Here is a 19,372-nt window from a genome sequence, read left to right as displayed (position 1 = left end):
AAATCCCAGGTGACCACGGGAATTAAAAATTGGTATTGTACTCGGTAACTGTTAGGCAATATTCGACCTACTCCCAACGATTTTTATTAACAATCCCATAGAAATTATATGAAAAAAAAATTTCAGCAACACAAAATATTTTACAACTTGTAGTTAAACTGGGGGATATATGAAGCTTTTTCCTGATCGAAATATTCAGATTCATCTTAGCACGTTCACGTAATTGATCATGATACAATTAGAAAATATCGAACATACTATATTAACTAATCCAGGACATTCCATCAAGATCAGGAAACAAAGTACTCAATTTCCGAAAATCAAATCCTGATAGTGTTTCCAAACTCAACAGATTATACAGTCGATCGATTCATTCTGTAGAAATAGAGATAAAAATGACTGAAATCGATAAAAAGCGCATCAGAAACGAAAAAAAAAAAAAAAATTCCTGCAATCATCATTCCCACACACACATTACATTTCAGTTTCTTTCCACTCCGATGAGAACTGAAGCCATTTTCAATTATTGCAGAACGAATGTGGCTATTTACAGTGTCTCTGGACACTCGCAGACGTTCGTCGAAATCAGTTTTAGCGGTCAAGGACGACCTGTCTGGGACAAAGAAAAAGAGGGAGAGAGAGAGAGTCATGCACGGACTGTTCAATCGCCCACATTCGTTGAAATTGGGCATTAGCGAAAGTAGCAAACACGTGAAAACCTGTTCACGAATGAATAATATTTCGATGAATTTTTCATTATTATACGTGGATGGACTCGTTGCAGACATTTTTGGAAAAGTTCGTTGTTTTTCATTACGTTGTTCGTTGGGGTTTCGGGATGATTATCATTTTTATCAGGACTAATTCAAGATAATAATTGGAAATCACGGGAAGTGGAAATTTTATATTATCAGTATTCATCGGTTTTAACAATGACTGTTAGCTGACCGGGGCATTAAAGTTTGAGGAATAATTTTTTTTTTACATATATTTATGGGATAAAATCTGGCCGGTAAGGCGTAAAAATATAATTATGGACCAGATTGCACGGGATTTTCAGACTTTAGTTTCCAATATTCCCAATATTCTTAGACTGGTTTTTGTAATTGGTCAGGAGATGTAGCAAGGTTGATCATTCTTGTATTCGAACCCGGATCATCCGGATGAGAGTCAAATATCTTCATTGGTGGACTACAAAGCGCGTCTTAAAACTGGTTTTGGGAGACTAAGGATATTTGGAATATTGGAAATTTGTCTGATTTCGGTAATTGTTTAGGAGAAGGAATGAGGTGTGGAAGATTCTATACATATTTTTCTTAGGATCTGATTAACCATTTTACGACCAAGGACGTAATATTGCGTCCAAACGCTAGTGGAATAAATTAAAATGGTGAAATTCCTTGAGCAACATCCTGAGAAGATAAGGAGACCCGATTACTCCAGCTCCTGTAACTCCGGCACCATCTCCTCCGTTAGCCAACGATCATATACCATGCTAAAAACACCAGTTGTCGTCCGATCACAGAAGTTAAGCAGCATCGTCCGCGGTTAGTAGTTGGGAACACCCGCGTGCTGTTGGCATCACTTTTAGTCCGATCCAGTGGTAAGATGCTCGTCTTTCACTACGAAGGTTGCCGCCAAGGTCCATGGGTTCGAATCCAGTCAAAAGAACATCAGAAAAAGTTCTTTACCTATCGGGCCCGGGACGACCACTGGTAGATGGCGCCTTCATTTCCCCACCCGACTCCACTAGTTGGAAATTGCCATATGGCGATATATGACTGGAGTTGATGTGTGTGCGGTAAAAAGTAGCTCCTCCGTTAAAGAGATCACCGCGTCGTCACCCTGACAGCGTACTGGTGGCACTGTTTGCAAGCGAGGATCAGAACGAATCCCCTAATCTAATGAAGTCTCGGAGAAATTTTCAAGATCTTCAACAGTGAGTGAATTAGAGGGGGGGGGGGCTCCGCCCTTCTGTCATACAATCCTTGATCGATCAAACTTTTGCGAAATAATTTTAAACAATTTTCTATAATTGCTATCATCGGTGCCCGTTGCACTTTAACTTGATTGATTTGACTCTCCGATTTACATAATTCTAATTACGATGCACAATACGTAATCTTTGACGTTTCAATACATTTTGGTTTTGCCGGTGATGCTCTGGCAGTCAAATTATCAAATTCAAGACTTACTGCATAAAATTTCACTCATAAAAATGGCACGCAGTGGCCGATTCTGGGAAATAGAAGGCACAACTGAACATAGAGATTTAAATAAGCATTAGAAGACGACCAGGCATCCCAACCAATTTTGATGAAAGCATGTAAAACATATCAGACTGCACTCACAGACCCCTTTTCAGAGGACCCTGCAAATAGAAATTTATTTCTACAAATATTTGCTCCCGTTAGCAATAAATATTCTAGACAGTCTCCCCCCCCCCCACTTGTAAGATGAAGTCAGGAACGCCTCTCCTAATAGGTTGAAGGCCAGGGATGGTTTACAGATGATTCACCGACAAAATTTCACCTCCATGCAATTAACTGATCAATAATTAATTCACCAATAGGAAAATTCACCGATCAATAATTACTTCACCGACGGAAAACTCACTGACTAACAATTCACCGACAACAGTTCGACACAAGTTGGTGAGCGGAATGAACGAGTGAATGAATCGGTAAATGATACAATAGTTAATAAGTGAGTGGTTGGTGAGTGAGTGACATTGTGAATGAGTGATATGAGTAACGTTGTGAGTGGGTGTTAAATGAATGGCCTAGTGAGTGAGTGACACAGGGAGCCAACCCTGTGAGTGAGTGATAGAATGAGCTACCTAGTGATTGACAGAGTGACCCTGTGAGTGAATGAGAGAGAGCTCTAGTGATAGGCTGGTTTCGCTCATTCAACTCACTTGCTCACGAGATCAGTCATTCACTCGTGTCGAATTGACGTCAGTGAATATTTCCTGGCGGGGAATTGAACAAACAGAAACGTTTTCAAGGACCCCCCAAGAGGTTCGTTGGTCTCTGGTTTACCCCCTTCCAGTCAAATTTGGCAAGGATGATTACTACTACATCAACAAAATTCAAATTAATATCAGAAATGAGTATCTAAAGCAAGCGTCTTCAACTGGTTGCTCGCGAGCACCATTGTGCTCCCCTGAAGTACCAAGAGTGCTCATGTCAGAATGCGTGTTCGCGAGCACTTGATCAACTCTTCAATAAAATATCCCGTAACAATTGTATTCAAGAATTACGATTATGGAGATTTCAAGCGTACGTATGTAAACGCCGTTAAGCATACATGCTCACATTATAACCCGCGGAGCAGTGTGATGTTCCCCGCGACATCAAACCATAATTCCGTGAAAATGAACTAAGCGGAATATTTGCAGATCACTTCAGTAACCCGCGGCATATTTCAAGATGATTTCATTGACGTATGGTACAGTTCCAGATCACGAGAGCGACCAGTGGAATATTTGTAGATCACTCAAGTGGCCCGCGGCACATTTACCACATTTACAGATCACAAAAGTTACCCGCGGCGCTGTTTCAGCTCACTCAAGTGGCCCGTAACACGTTTTCAAACCAATGAAGTGGCCCGCACTCTCCTACAGTTTGAGCACCCGTGTCGTAAGGGCTTGCTGTGTTCGATGATAAAAGCGTAGGCACAGCTCGCTTCTCACGAGGAAGATCAAGTCCCCGATTTAAAGAGACATTAGATCTTGAGCATAGTCAAGATTCATCCATTGAAGCAAATTCTCACTGAAATTTAAGCTCCGTTTCTCAAAATTCAATCCCAACATGGACTCGGACCCATGACGAAAGGGATTATTATTACGTTCAATCTAATCCCCTCATTTCATCCTCGAACAAACATGAACTTATGAATCTCATTTTTAAATTTAAAAAATAAAATTTGTATCCGAAAAAATAAAAGAAATATCCCTAAAGGGAATTTCCATTTTTTTTCCCGTTTCCAAAAATCTCAAAGAAAAAAAATAAAGTTCCTAAATTCTTAAACGAAAAGGAGATGGAATTGGGGTTCTTCAAAAGTAGATCAAACGCCTTTCATCTTAAGATTTCCTCTGAAAAAAAAGGGAAAAAAAGTAGGGATTTTTCTGAGGGGAAAAAGTAATAAACATTGAATTTTCAGTTGATTGTTTCCTTTTGAACTTATTTTTCTTCTCCTTTCTTATGATCATTTTCTCTCCTTTTTTCGATCTTTTTCCAAGAAATTCGCTCGAATTCTTCCCCTATTTTTTTCCCCTTACAAGGATTCGGGAAAAGAGAAATACTGGAATCTAAATTTACAAACATTTCGAAAGTCATGGTTGTCTGTTGAAAATTCTTATTTCTTCTTCCGTTTTTTTCCCCTTAGGGAAGAAATAGAAAGTTTCAGTTTCTTGTGTCGGACTCGAGATGTTTTCATCTGTTGATTTGTAATTATCAAGTCTTGAGTTCGAAACTAGGTGAGACAGTTCAACGTGTGATAAGTTTTTATTACCCTATCGACGGCTCACGGTCGAACACAAAACCTCTTCAAAAAAAGCTACTTATTTTCACAAAATCTTTTCAAAATGACCACAGGGTCACGTGATTCTAGAATGCTTTCCCCCCAGTATGTGACAATGGGTAATTGGCATGTATGATAAGCCGTCGAGAGGGGGCTGAACCGAAGTGACAGGCTGGTAACGCCCGGTGATTGACCCTTTCTTCCCAGAAATGTACTTTCTCCTTTCATTCTCCAAAGTTTTTCTATTTTCCGAACTAAATAAAAAACACATAAAGGCGGGATATACTCAAAATTTTGAACGAAATTATTGTAGCGTGTTTATAGATGCTCAGCATTCTATGGTAAATAACTCTATCAATATAGATTAGCTTTAACAGGCAATAAAATTTACTTGCTTTCGCTTGTGAAATATTGATATGATTAACTTAGTAACGAAATGTCACAGCGTACTAAAAAGAAATTACTAATCCATCCACTAGGTATTTGAAAATGTCCCAATATTTTCAAGTTGAACACTATAAATATTCTGAATCTCGAGAAGCATTCTATATATATATGCCCCTTAATATTTTAATTGTATTTTTTAAATTTGCAAGTGTTGAAGTATGTTCTCGCGATTTTGAGGTTCACCTAAAATGTGAATTATTTTTTAAAATCGAAAAGCTTTTTCGTAAATAATGTGCGTTGATTAAATCAGTGTTGTTGGAATTACTACTATTCGAGGCAAGGCATTGTAACAACTGATATTTGTCAGTTGATACAAATCTATTCGAGCAAAACTACAGCTACTTCCCAACCTTGGAACATCATTAAATAATTAATTTATCAAAACTTTCGGGTATAAAACTGCTTCTCAATGCTTTACTCACATTCTTTTTGAATATTCATTTCTTTTTTTTCATGATATCTTATGATCGTGGAATTAATTTCAAAAGTGAGCGTAGGTTTAGTGAGATTGAATACGCATATTAGATATACAGTCATTTGCATCGGAATATAATAAAAGAATTCTCTCTGAAATATTTAAATTTGGTGCATTAAATCACCTTACAAAAAAAAAAAAAATACATGAAAAGACACAGTGACATACTGAGAAAAAGTTTAAATACACAAATACTCGAAGTAAATAAAGTCTCTGGAATTCAAAACGTGAAAGAAAGTTGTAACTAGAGCCCGGATGAAACATGCACTAAAAATAAAGTTGAATCTGCATTTTTAAAAATGTCGAATTACACCATGAAATAAAAATACCCGATCTTTTTCAAAAAATTAGAACACCCTAGAAATTTACGAGAGCAGTTCATAAAGAGCTCAAGTTGGAAAGCTCAAATTAAGGGTATGGTTGTAATTTACATTTTCATCTTTTCACCTATGTGACTTGCTGCAGCAATTAAGTAATAGCTTAGAAAGAGTCAAAATCATGATAGAAAATGCAATTTCTTTCTCCATACCATACGTCTTCAACTGGAATCAAAAGGTAGAGAGCCTAACGTTCACACCTCCATCCAGAGATGCCTTCTAATCCATTGGCCTCTATTTTTTGTTTCCACTAAAGACTTCGTTTGAAGATGAAAAACGCAGATAGTATCAAGAATTCGCCAATGTGTATCAATCCTCATCGATATTTCGATGGTTTCGTGATATCTGATGATTGTACCTGATACTAATGTTATCAAGAGATTGCGGACTCGGGATAAAATTAATTAATTAATAAAAACTGATCAATTACAAACCGCTATCGGGGAGCCGATAGCGAAGATGGGATTTATAGCTGAGGCCCGATTCGGGTCTGTGCCGGACACTCATAAATTGAATGTCTTGATGCATAAAATCCATGGCCAAGACCAAAGATGGCCACAGTACAAATACAATGTATTCGTACGATATCAGCACGCGTCCCCCCCCCCCACACAGACCTAGCAAATACATGCGTAATTATGCGTTTTTCAGAAATTTCCCGTTTTTCTACCCGTATTGCGAACATTGAATGATTGTAGGTTTGCATACATAATGAGGAAAGATATGAAACACTTATTCGATCGAGTTGATGTAAATTTGCATGAAAATATTCATGTAATACAGTAATAGGTTTTAAGCCAAATGTTCTAATTTTCTCAAACAGCTTTCGGAGTGTTCCAATTTTTTGAAACAAAGAGGAAAAAATTAATTTGGTATTTTACGACGCATTTAATCTACTTTATGAAAATTTTTTGCCACCGATATGCTCAAGATACGAAAGCTCATATGATATGATCATGATAGAAAAGGAAACTCGTAAATTTCTGGGTGTTCTAATTTTTTTGGAAAGGATGTATATATGCGAAAAATTGAAACCATCGTCGAATAATCCCGAATTATGGCATCAAAAATGAAAAATGCACGCAAAATTGAAAAAAAAAAATTATATATGCATTTGAAAGAGATAAAAAATGAATTGGAATGTTCCAACAAATCAAAAAAAGAAGCAAAAACACCCATATTATAATGCCGAAATATGCATAAAATATAAAAATACGTGCCTTAAAAATGCGTTAATATGCCTGCCTTAAAGACTCAGAATATGTGGGGGGGGGGGAGGGGTATTGAAAAATATACGTATAATTAAAATATATATATATTTATTTATATATGTATTTAAAGTGCGGAAATTTCCCTAAGAGAAAATACACCCAGGAAAAAAAAAGAAAAAATCGTCCATTTCGGAATTCAGAAATAAGTCAGAAATGAAAAATATGCTAAAAAAAGAAAACGCATTTATAGTGCAAAAATATGCATTTAAAAATTTCCAGAAATATGTCTCAAAATGAACAATAGTCAATGGTGAAATACTTTATTTAAAAAAAAATTGAGTTATCTGATTATATCGAGCGAAAAACTGAATGAGGGGAAGTTATTTTACTCGAGAATCAAGTAATAGTTTAGTATTTTTTATTTTTGTGAAAAATGGCATGGAATCCAAGGAAATGACTGAATTCGAATTTAAAAAATAGCAGATCACATGGGCGGAGATACGGGGAGGTGGCATGGAGTGCACTGCGCCCCCCCCCCCCAACGTCAAAAGTTAAGTCGACTAGTCTAATGTATATGTGTATAGATATCATCATCACCTTGCTCCCACAGCAATACTGACCGCGCCCCCCAGACTTCCAAGTTTATCTCCGCCTAAGGCGGATAATCTTATCACAAGAGAGATTTCTGCACATTTTCCAGGAAGTTTACATTCCTCAACTTTTTTTGGGGATCGCGAATCTTTACAAAGAAAACTATTAGTGACATCACAAAGGAGAAAAAACAGGACATTCCATCTTTGCATCAACCATTTTGTCAAAAAAAAAGGGGTTTGCCAACTTGGCTCGGCATTTATTTGATACAATACAAGTTCCTTTTCTGAGAAAAAGCGTTCGCTAGTTCTCTCCCTCTTTCATTTTGGATTTATTTTTGTTGCACCATGGTCATTTTGTGCACACTTATCTGTTGTACCTACTGTGGGTACTAGAAGAATAGCCAGTTTTAAGAAGTCCGATAAAACAGCTGTTGTATTGGCACACAATAGACAATTGAAAGTACAACAGAGATGAGATTTTTTAAAACTCAAGCACTTGTTATTTTGCTGTATTTACGAGTCTGAATTTACTGGTTCGCAAGTAAAATGACATGCACCCTGTATAATATCTTAATACTAGGGGGCTCTGCCCCTCTTGCCGCTTTGGCGGCCAATCTGCCCCCCCCCCCCTTCCCTTCCCAACATATCTTGTTTATGTCGTCCCACTTCATCAGCGTGCTATGGAAAGGGACACGTGAAAGCATCAGCTTACTGAATTTTAAGATAATAAAGCAACAAAAAACAAATGTGATTCATCAAGTAACCCCGAAAAACTTCCCCACGAGGGTCCCCAGATTCCAATTCGCTGAATTTTAGTGAGGGACCCAGACTGGATTCATCTCGGGCTTCCGCTGTTGCAAAATTCCACGGAAAATAATTATATTCATCCATGGCCCCCAAAATTAATCCTGTCAATTTCCACATGGGGCCCCCGACCTGGAAGCTTGTAGGTCATCCCCCGCTTCGAGTGCTATGAAATATTTTCATTTGTACTCATTTTACCAACGAATAAAACCCATCGCTCCCAACAAAATACGTTTACAAAATACATTTATCTCAAGCTTCAGCTGTTGCAAGTTCCACAATGTTAAACAAAAGACAACAATGAGATTCATCCAGGGCCCCCAAAATGAAACCTATCAATTTCCACATCGGCCCCCGACAGGCTCGTCATTGGGGGGTTATATATATACATATATTCAGTACATGTCTTTGCCCCCCCCCCCCCGGAAAAAGTTGAAATGACGACAAATTTTCATTTGTATTAATTTTACCAACGAATAAAACCCATCGCCCCCAACAAAATACGTCGGACCCAGAAGAGAATAAGATTCATCCTGGGCCCCCAAAATGAAACGGGGTCCCCGACTCGGAAGCTTATCGGGTATACCCCTGTGAGGGCCATGGAAAATATTCATTTGTATTCATTTTACCAACGAATAAAATCCAGCACCCCACGCAATCACTCCGGACCGAATTCCGGACTGGAAATATCTTCAGCTTCCGCTATCGGAAATTTTTCAGTTTTAAAGCAGCAAGAAAACAATGAGGTCCATCAAGGGCCTCTGGAAATTAAACCTTTTAACTTCCCCATGAAGGTACATGTGCAATGTACCAAGGTACCAAGACCCCGTATGTTGGGAGCACCGGTGATTTATGTATATTATACAATGTCGGCATGACCCCCACAAGGGCAGGGCTGACAGGGGCTGGAGCGATTCTTATCACTTTTTGATTTTTCACACTATAAATTAACCACAGAGGGGCCCGTGAAAAAGCTGGTTTGGGGCCCGCTATCTCTCCCATCCTAGTCATTGGGAACCTAGTCTCCCACTTCCTACAGTCTCCCTACTGTAGGAAGTGGGAGCCTCTCGGTACATACACATAAATTAGTCCCGATGGGGGGGGGGGGGCATGCAAGAGTTGGTCCCGATATGCAAGATTTAAATGAAAACTTGAACCAAAATTGTAACCGACTTCCGTAACCCAAAAACGTAACAGATTTTCGTTACATAAAATCATCACTAATTTCTGTTGCTTAGAAACAGGCCCTTTTCGAGTTTGGGATTTTATATTATAGAGTAGATGATAATAATTCAAAGCAAAAAATATCGAAACCCCTTTAGAACGTTGTTCAACGGACGGCTTTTGAAACGACGCAACGTACCAACGAGAACGACGGGGGGCAAAGCATATGCACTCAATGTGTGTGTGTGTGTATATATATATATATATATATATATACCATTTTTAGTGTATTTTCAAAAGCCGGGGCCCTCCCCCCGACCCCCCCAAATGACGGTCCTGCTCAAGAGGTTAACGAAGCCACGCTGGAGATTTTTTTTCCATGAGATGCTTCAATAATTTGGTGACAATTTCAGTAGAACATTAAATTAATTGCCCAAGAATCATAGTACATAAAACAAATGGTATATAGAACATTCGTTAAAAAATATGCACGAACATACCCCAACCCAGCGGTTCTTAAATTTTTTTTCACTCACGGAGCCCCGTGGGCCTTTCATTTTAATTGATTTATCATATTTTGTTTATTCGTTTCATTTTCCTCGACCGGTCGCAGAGCCCTGGAAAATGCATACGGAGCACCAGTTGAGAACCGCTGCCCTAACCAAGCTACTAACGAGTGAATTAGCACAAATATAATTAGTAATAACTGGAGGAAGAACTAATAATTTGTTCTCTTAGCACAAGCTGTAGTTTTCTGCGTGGATGATGAATGAATTATTGGATTCGGAATAAAACTCAGAACAGTGGTTAAATTTCATAGGTTTGAATATATATTCATAGATACGAATAATAAATATTTTTGTCAAATCAATTAACAATCTCTAATTTACTGGTAAAAACTTTCCTTTTCATTCTTTCTTTTTTTCAACTACAACGTGGGTATTTGCGCCCTTTTCAAACCAAGTAATCCTTCTTTTCTCAATAAGCTATTCTTCTTTTCAAACATTGATAAGTTTGGGGAGGAGAGGACTGTATTGTTGCAGGAAGGGGCAGTTTGACGACACTGTGTACCTGTCACTAACCGTACAATGAGATGGGGGAAGGAACTGGTTCCTGGCGAACGCATTTATGAGTTCGAGCCGAAATGACGGTAGTTGTCTTCGGACTCATATATGAGTTCAGGCCGAAATGACGGTAGTTGTCTTCGAACTCATATATGAGTCTTCACCGTTTAGAAGGTTAAAACCAGTATCAGCGATTCGTATCAAAACCGGTTTCAGTGATTCTTATCGAAATCGCCTTCAGCTGTTCTTATAAAAACCAGTCTGTCGAAATCTGTTTCGGTGATTCTTATCGATATCTGTTTCAGTGATTCTTATCGATATCTGTTCTTATAAAAAACGACGAATTTTATTAAAACTCAGTTCAGCGATTCTCATCAAAGCTGTTTCAGTGATTTTTATTGAAATCCGAGACTCTTATTCAAGAACCGGTTTCAGTGCTTTTTAATAAAACCGATTTCGGCGAATTTTATTAAAATCTGGTTTCAGCGATTCTCATCAAAACAGGCTTCATTGATCTTGCTTAAAGTCATTTCAGAGAATGTTTTTCTTTTTTTTAATTCTAAAAAAAAACGATTAATGCTAAAAAATCCTTATATACTGTTGGGGGAAAATAATTAATGTCTTCAAAAGAAATCATTTTGGAAAATTGCATATTTTGGCAATATTAATTGCGAATGTGAATTCCGGAAATATTTTGGCAATACTTTAATGAGGATGTTGCCAACCGAGTTATTTGTTGTAAACTTGGTTAATTCGCGCAAAGGAATCAACTTACGAGAATTTTTCGATGGGAAATAAGAAATCAAAGCCTATTTTCTCACACAAATCTAAAATCTCAATTGTATTTTTTTTCGTACGAATTAAACAAAAACGTTAAAAAAAATTATATTGTGATCATTACCTAGAAACGAAGTAACGAAAATTAAGAAACTTAGTTACGTGAACACTCAAATGAAACCAAACCCGTTGACAGCCGCACAAGGTTCTTCGTAGGCCCCTGGTTTAAGAACAAATGCATCAAAAAATTATAAAAATGCTATTTCGGTTGAGTTTGCAAGCATGTCAAAGACTCCTGGAAGTGGTAAGTCTTGCTCTAGTCAAATTTGGTAAGGATGATTATTACTACATCAACAAAATTCAAATTGATATGAAAAATTTACAGCCGTCTTCAAGGTTGCTCGCGAGCACCATGGTGCTTCCCGAAGCACCAACAGTTCTCACCGCTCATATCAGATTTCAGGCTTGCGAGCACTTCATCTCAACTCTTCAATTAAATATCCCGTAACAATTGCATTCAAGAATTACGATTATAGAGATTTCAAAAGTACGTATGTAAAGCCGTTACATGCTCAACTTATGGCCTGCGGACCCAATGCTACCCTCGGAGTAATATGATGTGGAATTAACCATAATTCCGCGTGAAAATGAACTAAGCGGTGTATTTGTAGATCACTCAAGTGGTCCGCAGCACATTTGTAGATCACTCTAGAGGCCCTCAGCACATCAGTGAATATAGCCAACGTGGCCATAGACCGACGAATTAAAAAAAAACCATCAACTAATTAAAAAAAAACCTCTATCACAGGTCGGTTTTCATAACACGCCAAATTACATTCAGCGCGGTCGAAAAACCAGGAAATATCGCATAAAGTGATTGGTCGCTCACTAATAGCACAATTTTTGGTTACCCCGCTCGGAAAAAGAACAACAAAAAATTGGCCACATCACCAATTTTAGCATAACACCAGCCTGGCCTTCTGATTTCCAGTAATGCATATTCATGACGTAGCGATCATTCAAACATGGCATGAAGGAGCTAAAAATAGTCACGGAATCGTAAAACTCGCGAATTCAACCGCAAATGGAATATCGGCTGGCTTCTCTTTGCGGTCTTCTTACTACTGAAAAAATATCTATTCATGGCGTGAAATCACCTTGCAGGCCTGGATCTAATTGCGGGGGGGGGGAAGGAAGGTCGATCGTATGGATCACACCCCCCCCCCCCCCCAACGAAGTGCTTTTAAATTCAGAAATTTTTCGTAACTGCTAAATGATAACATTGCTTATAATCAATCCGTTGAAAATTACCTATATCAACGTTTTCTATTAAATAACAAATTCAAGAAAACTTCGGGAAAAAACGGGGACGTTTTCTTCAAAAACTCCAGACGGAGGCATAAAAAAGGAAAGAGCCGGACGGCGTTGGAAAATAAGGACAAAATGAGGGACGTATGGTTCGCCCTATTTACGACTAATTTTTAGATATTTGTAAAATCACCCCTCCCAGCACCGAGCTCTAAATCCGCCCATGGTCACATTGGCTGCATCTGGCTTAGATCATTGGATCCCAACCTGCGAAAGCTTTATTACAGTCAATCAGTGATACGTCGAACTCCCATAACTCGAATCTCTTCAAGTCGACAGATATTCGAGGGACCACTCACTTGGGCCAAAACTTTTTCCCGCATTTTAGTGTTAAAATTTTTCCTTACCTCTGAGTTTTCGGCAATGACAGAAGTTTAAAAATAGCAATAGAATAAGGGGGATTCATTTGCCCATTTGCAGAAAGTGAATGATTTTCTCACGAAAGGACAAAAAAGAAAGTCAAAGATCACTACTACTACTAAACCACACATGTACTTCGTTCACATATTCCTCTACGGAACTTCTAACGAATTGGTATATATTGGAACGTGCGTGTTGAGAACCTAATGAGAAGCTTGTTTCTGCGTATTGCTTGTATAGTGGTGCCATCTACCGCATATTTTCCGAACTATGGGGGAAGTGTAATGTTTGATGATTTTACCGTTGTAGGCCTGTTGCTCTCTGCGGCGAGACTTAATGGGGAGATCGGCTTGCAGTCAAAGAATTTGTCAAGAAATGCAGTCCAAAATCACTGCATTTCTTAACAATCTAACTTGTCAAAATGAAGTGACATTCTCAGATCACTAAAGTCACTTGCGGTGCAGTTCCCGATCACTTAGGCGGGACGCGGCACATTTCCAGATCAGTTTAGTCACTCACGACTCATTCGAAGATCATTTAAGTGGTCCATGGCACATTTCCAGATCACTTAAGTAGCTTGAGGCAAATTTACAGAGCACTGAATTTACCCGCGGCGCAGTTCCCGATCACTTAAGAGATCCACGGCACACTTACATCACTACTTACGTGGCCTGCGACATTGTTTCAAATCAATGAAGTGGTCCATTCTATATAAACGTTGAGCACCGTTGCCTTCATTGCTAAGAAAAATGACGTTATATGCTAGGCCGCGTGCTATAGAAAAACCAAGCAAGTTACGTCACAATGATTGTTAAGGGAAGGACCCACTCGCTGACTCCCGGAAGGGAGCTTGGGTCCTAAGGTCCCAGTTCCAGAATGTGGGGACACCCCTGCTCTAAAGTTCATTTTGTATTTTAAGTGTTCCGCGCCGCTGTGGTGGTCGAGTGGTTATAGTGCCGGACTCGTGATGCGAGGATCCGGGTTCGAACCCCACAGTGGTGGTCGGCTGAAGTTGGTTTTCTGTGGTTCCCAACTTCAAGGCGCAAATGCGAGCCGATCTCCCCGTTAAAAAGTCTCGCCACAGAGAGCAACAGTCCTACAACAGTAAATCATTCAACCATAACACTTCACTCATAGTTAGTAAAACTGGGGGCAGATGACAGCACTACACATAACAAGCATTACACAGAAACAAACTATACGTCAGGTTGCACTACACGTACACGCACATTCCCGCATTTACCGATTCGTTGGGGGGTTCCGCGGGGGGGGGGGGTGCATGTGTGGTGTAGCAGTAGTAGGTAGGGGCTCGGGGATCCATGATGTTCTTAAGTCAGCCACCTCGTTGGGCAGTTTGCCTGTTGTGGCGTTGTATTTGTATTTGTATAAAAAGTCCCCGATAGCGGATTCAAAGATCCGTCCGTTATATCATGAACTCGTTATAAGTCGTGCTCTCTATAACGACATTCAGCTGCTATTACTAATTACTTGGCACCCAAACGTTACGAGAGTATCAACAAGAATTTTTCCTTGCCATGTGTTGACTCTAAATAAGCACGAGATCATTTTCATATAACCGAAGAATTTTCTCCTCCGAAACTACCATTTCGAAATCAATCGGGAGATAATCCAATTTCTCAAAATATAATCAATTATTAATGTATTATTATATCTCACATAACCGGCATATCTCCAAGTACAGTGGAGTGGGGAAAAAACGCGCATACACACAAACCGAAAGGAAAGCCATAATAATTATGTCATTCGAAAACTAGTCGCCAAGAGCCAGGCACGGATCTAGAGGAGGGTTGATGGGATTGCAATCAACCATCTAAGTCGGATAATACGGGAAAACCCAAGTCAGTCCCGTAAAGTACGGGATGCTTCAATGCTCCTATAAGTCGACCCTCTTGAGAACATCCCCCTCAGATACGCACCTGCCAAGACCGGAGATATCAGTCAAATTAGGCCTGTAAATTTAAAAATATTAGATGACTAATTAATGACATAACTAATTTACTATTTAGAATGTTTGATTTTTTTCTCGAAATAAAACCTATACAATCTAATGCAATCAATCAAGGAAATTAATAAATTACCAATTTCCCAATTTCCAAAATTGTAAGCCTAAAAAATAAAATGCTAAATTTTAACGGAATTTATAAATTAATTTGAAATTTCAAATTCGAACAAAAATTTTGAAGAGCATTTGAAATTTAAATTTTGAAGTGAATTTTTCAGAAATTATTTTGAATGCATTCTTTTAGAAATTATTAAATGTTAAATTAGAAATTATGAAAATAATTAAATATAAAATAATTAAAATTATTAAATTAGAAATTATGAAAATAATTAAATATAAAATAATTAAAATTATTAAATTAGAAATTATGAAAATAATTAAATATAAAATAATTAAAATTATTAAATTAGAAATTATGAAATTATTTTAAAAATTATTTGAAAATCATTTTTCAGAAATTATTTTAAATGCACTTTTCAGAAATTATTTGAAATGCACTTTTCAGAAATTATTTGAAATGAATTTTTTAGAAATTATTTGAAATGAATTTTTTAGAAATTATTTGAAATGAATTTTTTAGAAATTATTTGAAATAAATTTTTTAGAAATGATTTGAAATGCACTTTTCAGAAATTATTTGATATGCGTTTTTTTAGAAATTATTTGAGATGCGATTTTTAGAAATTTGAAATGCGTTTTTTAGAAATTTGAAATGCGTTTTTCAGAAATTTGAAATGAATTTTTTAGAAATTATTTGAAAATAATTTTTCAGAAATTATTTGAAAATAATTTTTCAGAAATTATTTGAAAATAATTTTTCAGAAAATATTTGAAAATAATTTTTCAGAAATTATTTGAAATGCACCTTTTAGAAATTATTTGAAATGCACTTTTCAGAAATTATTTGAAAATCATAGTTGCGTTTTTTTAAAAATTATTTGAAATGTATTTCTCAGAAATTATATGAAATGCGTTTTTCAGAAATTATATGAAATGCGTTTTTCAGAAATTATATGAAATGGGTTTTTTCAGAAATTATATGAAATTGGTTTTTCAGAAATTATTTTACATAAATTTTTCAGAAATTTTTCAGAAATTTTTTTACATAAATTTTTCAGAAATTTTTTTACATAAATTTTTCAGAAATTTTTTTACATAAATTTTTCAGAAATTTTTTTACATAAATTTTTCAGAAATTGTTTTACATAAATTTTTCAGAAATTATTTGAAATAAATTTTTCAGAAATTATTTGAAATAAATTTTTCAGAAATTATCCGAAATGCATTTTTCAGAAATTATCCGAAATGCATTTTTCAGAAATTATCCGAAATGCATTTTTCAGAAATCTCAAATTTGAGTTAAAAAGTAAATTGTTCAGAAATTATTTGTAATAATTCTTCGATCAATTTTAGTGATAGTGATCTTCCGCAATTTCTTAAAATTTCATATAATTTATAACTTTTTAAATCTTACCTGTACCTGACGCTACGATGTGATGGTCAATTATCGGTCACAGAGTGTCCACATAAGCCGGATTATACTAACATAACACGCGTGACAAGTCGGTATAATATACACTTGGTTTGGGGAACAAAATTTGCACCAGAATAAAATAATTTGTAATTCCTCAATTATTTTTCTGCATTTGGCGCGAAAAACACATTTTAGCCGTCCATTTCAATGATAACGGACATGATGAGAGAAAAGTTTCACACACACGTTTCCATGAAGGACTTTGTTTTGTCGGACTCTATGTAAGTTCGGTCCGCCGCGTGCGGACATTCATTCGGACTGATCTCCCTTTTAACGTTAAGATCAATCCTCTCTCTCCGCGTGTCTGTAAAGCGCCTTCAACTTATCGAACATATTCTCCTTCTTTCTTGGCGATCGCCAAGACGGACGCCAAGGAATCCCGAATTTATCGCTTTTTTTACTAGTTTTAACTTCTGTCCATGTTTAAATTTATGCATTTTATGCATCAGTGTTTTTTGACACTGGGGATTCCGTGGTGGCATTGCTAGGGGTTCCGTGAGAAACAAGAATGAATATTAGTTCAAAATAGTTGCAGTCATAGGCACCAGAAACTAGGGGATAAGGCCATTTGAGCCCCCCCCCCCCGAATAATTTCTCAAAGAAACAATTCAATGCATTTTCCTACTCTCGTGAACTCACTTTAGTCCCGTACATACGGGACCCGACGAGCAACTTTCAGCTCCCCAATACTTTCTTCATGTCGAAGCCCTCTGGTAATGTTTTAGAGAACGTGACTATTATTTACAGCAGTGTTTCGCAACCTGGGTTCTAAGGGGGCCCTTGAGTAAAAATCAATTTTAAAGGGGAGCCACGACACAAGTGGGGGGGGGGGAGGGGCACAGAGAACTGTGAGGAAATAAAACTTTCAAGTGAAATATGGTGAGCAAAAACGTGGATTGGAATCGAGCGGAGATGTTCATGGAACCAGGGCCATCTTAATCCATGTACCCATGGCCCGGGGCCTCATGTCCATTTGAGTCTACATGATGAGATTTGGGCTATGAGTTTGGAGTGTAAGTGTGCAAATATGTAAGCGGGTAATACCAGATAAGTATGGGGTCCTATATAGAACATCACTCTGACCGCGGACTCATGATGTTGACACGGCCATGCCTAGAAACCCACACGAAGTAAGTTCACTGCCCAAGGTAGGCATGGATCGGGGGACGAGGACCCATCTTCCCTCCAAACCCCATGTGTCGGGGGGGGGGGCGATCTATTGTGTAGTTTCATTGGATCCGTCCCGTATTTTACTTAGACCGTATTTCGTCACACGCGATATATGCTGTAATTAGGTCATTGGGTAAGAGCAAGATGATCCCCCCCCCCTGCCATTCTGGATCAGTGCTTAGCCCAGGGTTCTAGAGATCGATCGTAAAATGTTGAGCACCCCCAGCCCTAGCCGTGGTTATTATTTCAAGGGTTTCCCTTTAGTACGAGGGTTGTATTTGAAGGTTTCTATAGATGTTTTACTAGATTCCAACTTCCCGAAAATGCATACAATGCTTATCTGGGACGTGCACATTTCTTCAGGAGTTCCAAAAATATTAGGTATGATCCCTGAATTGATACAGTAATTAAAGCACATGGGTATGGTTTGAAGAATTTCTTAGAACAGGAGTGCACAACTTCCACCCCGCGGGCCAAATGCAGCCCGCCAAGGGATTCTGTCCGATCCGCGAAAGGTGTTCTGGAAGAAAAGTATCAGTAGTAAAAGGCTGACTAAATTTTCTCTAAAAAATACGAGAAATCGAGATCAATACGTGCCATCACCAAAAAAACAAAGTTGTTGTCAAAGGTAAAGTTGTCGATTATAAGCAAAATATTCCAAATGTAAATTTTGCCAATTATAGCCAAAAAATTGTCATACGAAGTATAGTTGCCAACTATCGCTAAAATTGCTGAAAAATCATCAATGACAGGAATAAGAGAAGCTACTGCAACTCACAATTGATAAAATGTAATTAACCAAGAAAAAAAATGTATATGTTTGACACATATGTGAATTAAATATAGCTATATATACAAATACAAGGCCACAACAGGCAAAATGCCCAGCGAAATGGCTGAGAAAATGATGCCCAGAACAAATACGGATGTCATATATTTCTAAAATACAGCAACACAATTAAAAAATGCAATTACAAAAACTAAAAACAATGTATACACATGATAAAATATTAATATTATATAATGCCCATAAATGTATTTATTTATGGTTGTCTTATTCTAAGTATGGATAGCTTCTCGATTTACCTCAATACATTTATCGTATTTCTTTTTGAACGTATCAATTGTGTTAGAATTTTCTACCCCGGGGAGTAAGCTATTCCATTTATTAATAACCCTATTAGAGGAAAAATTCACTGCTACACCACAACCTAGAATAGTCCCTTACCAATCGATACCGGTGTCTCCTTGTATTAATAATTCATGGTCCATACTATCCATCCCGTTGAAAATTTTGAACACTTCGATCATATCTCCCACAATTGCATAAATATATTCAAAAAATGAAGCTTCAGTCCCGTGTGCCAACAAGGACACGCGTAAGTTCCCTCTGCAGCCCCTTTAATCAAGTCCATGTCCCTCTGTAGGCATGGTCTCCAAACCTTACAGCATATTATAGTCCGGTCCGAACTAAGCCTCGG

At 37.6% G+C, this 19,372-nt stretch overlaps 1 protein-coding gene across 5 annotated transcripts in view; it reads right to left on the bottom strand.

Moving 5' to 3' along the window:
- Positions 1 to 17,003, bottom strand: part of LOC149067401 (teneurin-m-like) — a 304,834-nt gene extending 287,831 nt beyond the window's left edge. For all 5 annotated transcript variants that reach the window (XM_089253034.1, XM_089253033.1, XM_089253036.1 and 2 more), the window contains exon 1: positions 16,662 to 17,003. The gene's annotated coding sequence lies outside the window, so the exon portion shown is untranslated. The remainder of the gene's footprint in view (positions 1 to 16,661) is intronic.
- Positions 17,004 to 19,372: the final 2,369 nt, after the last annotated feature.

This window comes from Pholcus phalangioides, unplaced genomic scaffold (assembly GCF_987345545.1).
Source record: "Pholcus phalangioides strain wild (caught in Gottingen) unplaced genomic scaffold, Ppha-v1.0 ptg000031l_1, whole genome shotgun sequence".
Classification (NCBI taxonomy): Eukaryota; Metazoa; Arthropoda; class Arachnida; order Araneae; family Pholcidae; genus Pholcus; species Pholcus phalangioides.
Note: the sequence above shows the minus strand (reverse complement) of the source record. Positions and strands in the feature narration are given on the sequence as shown.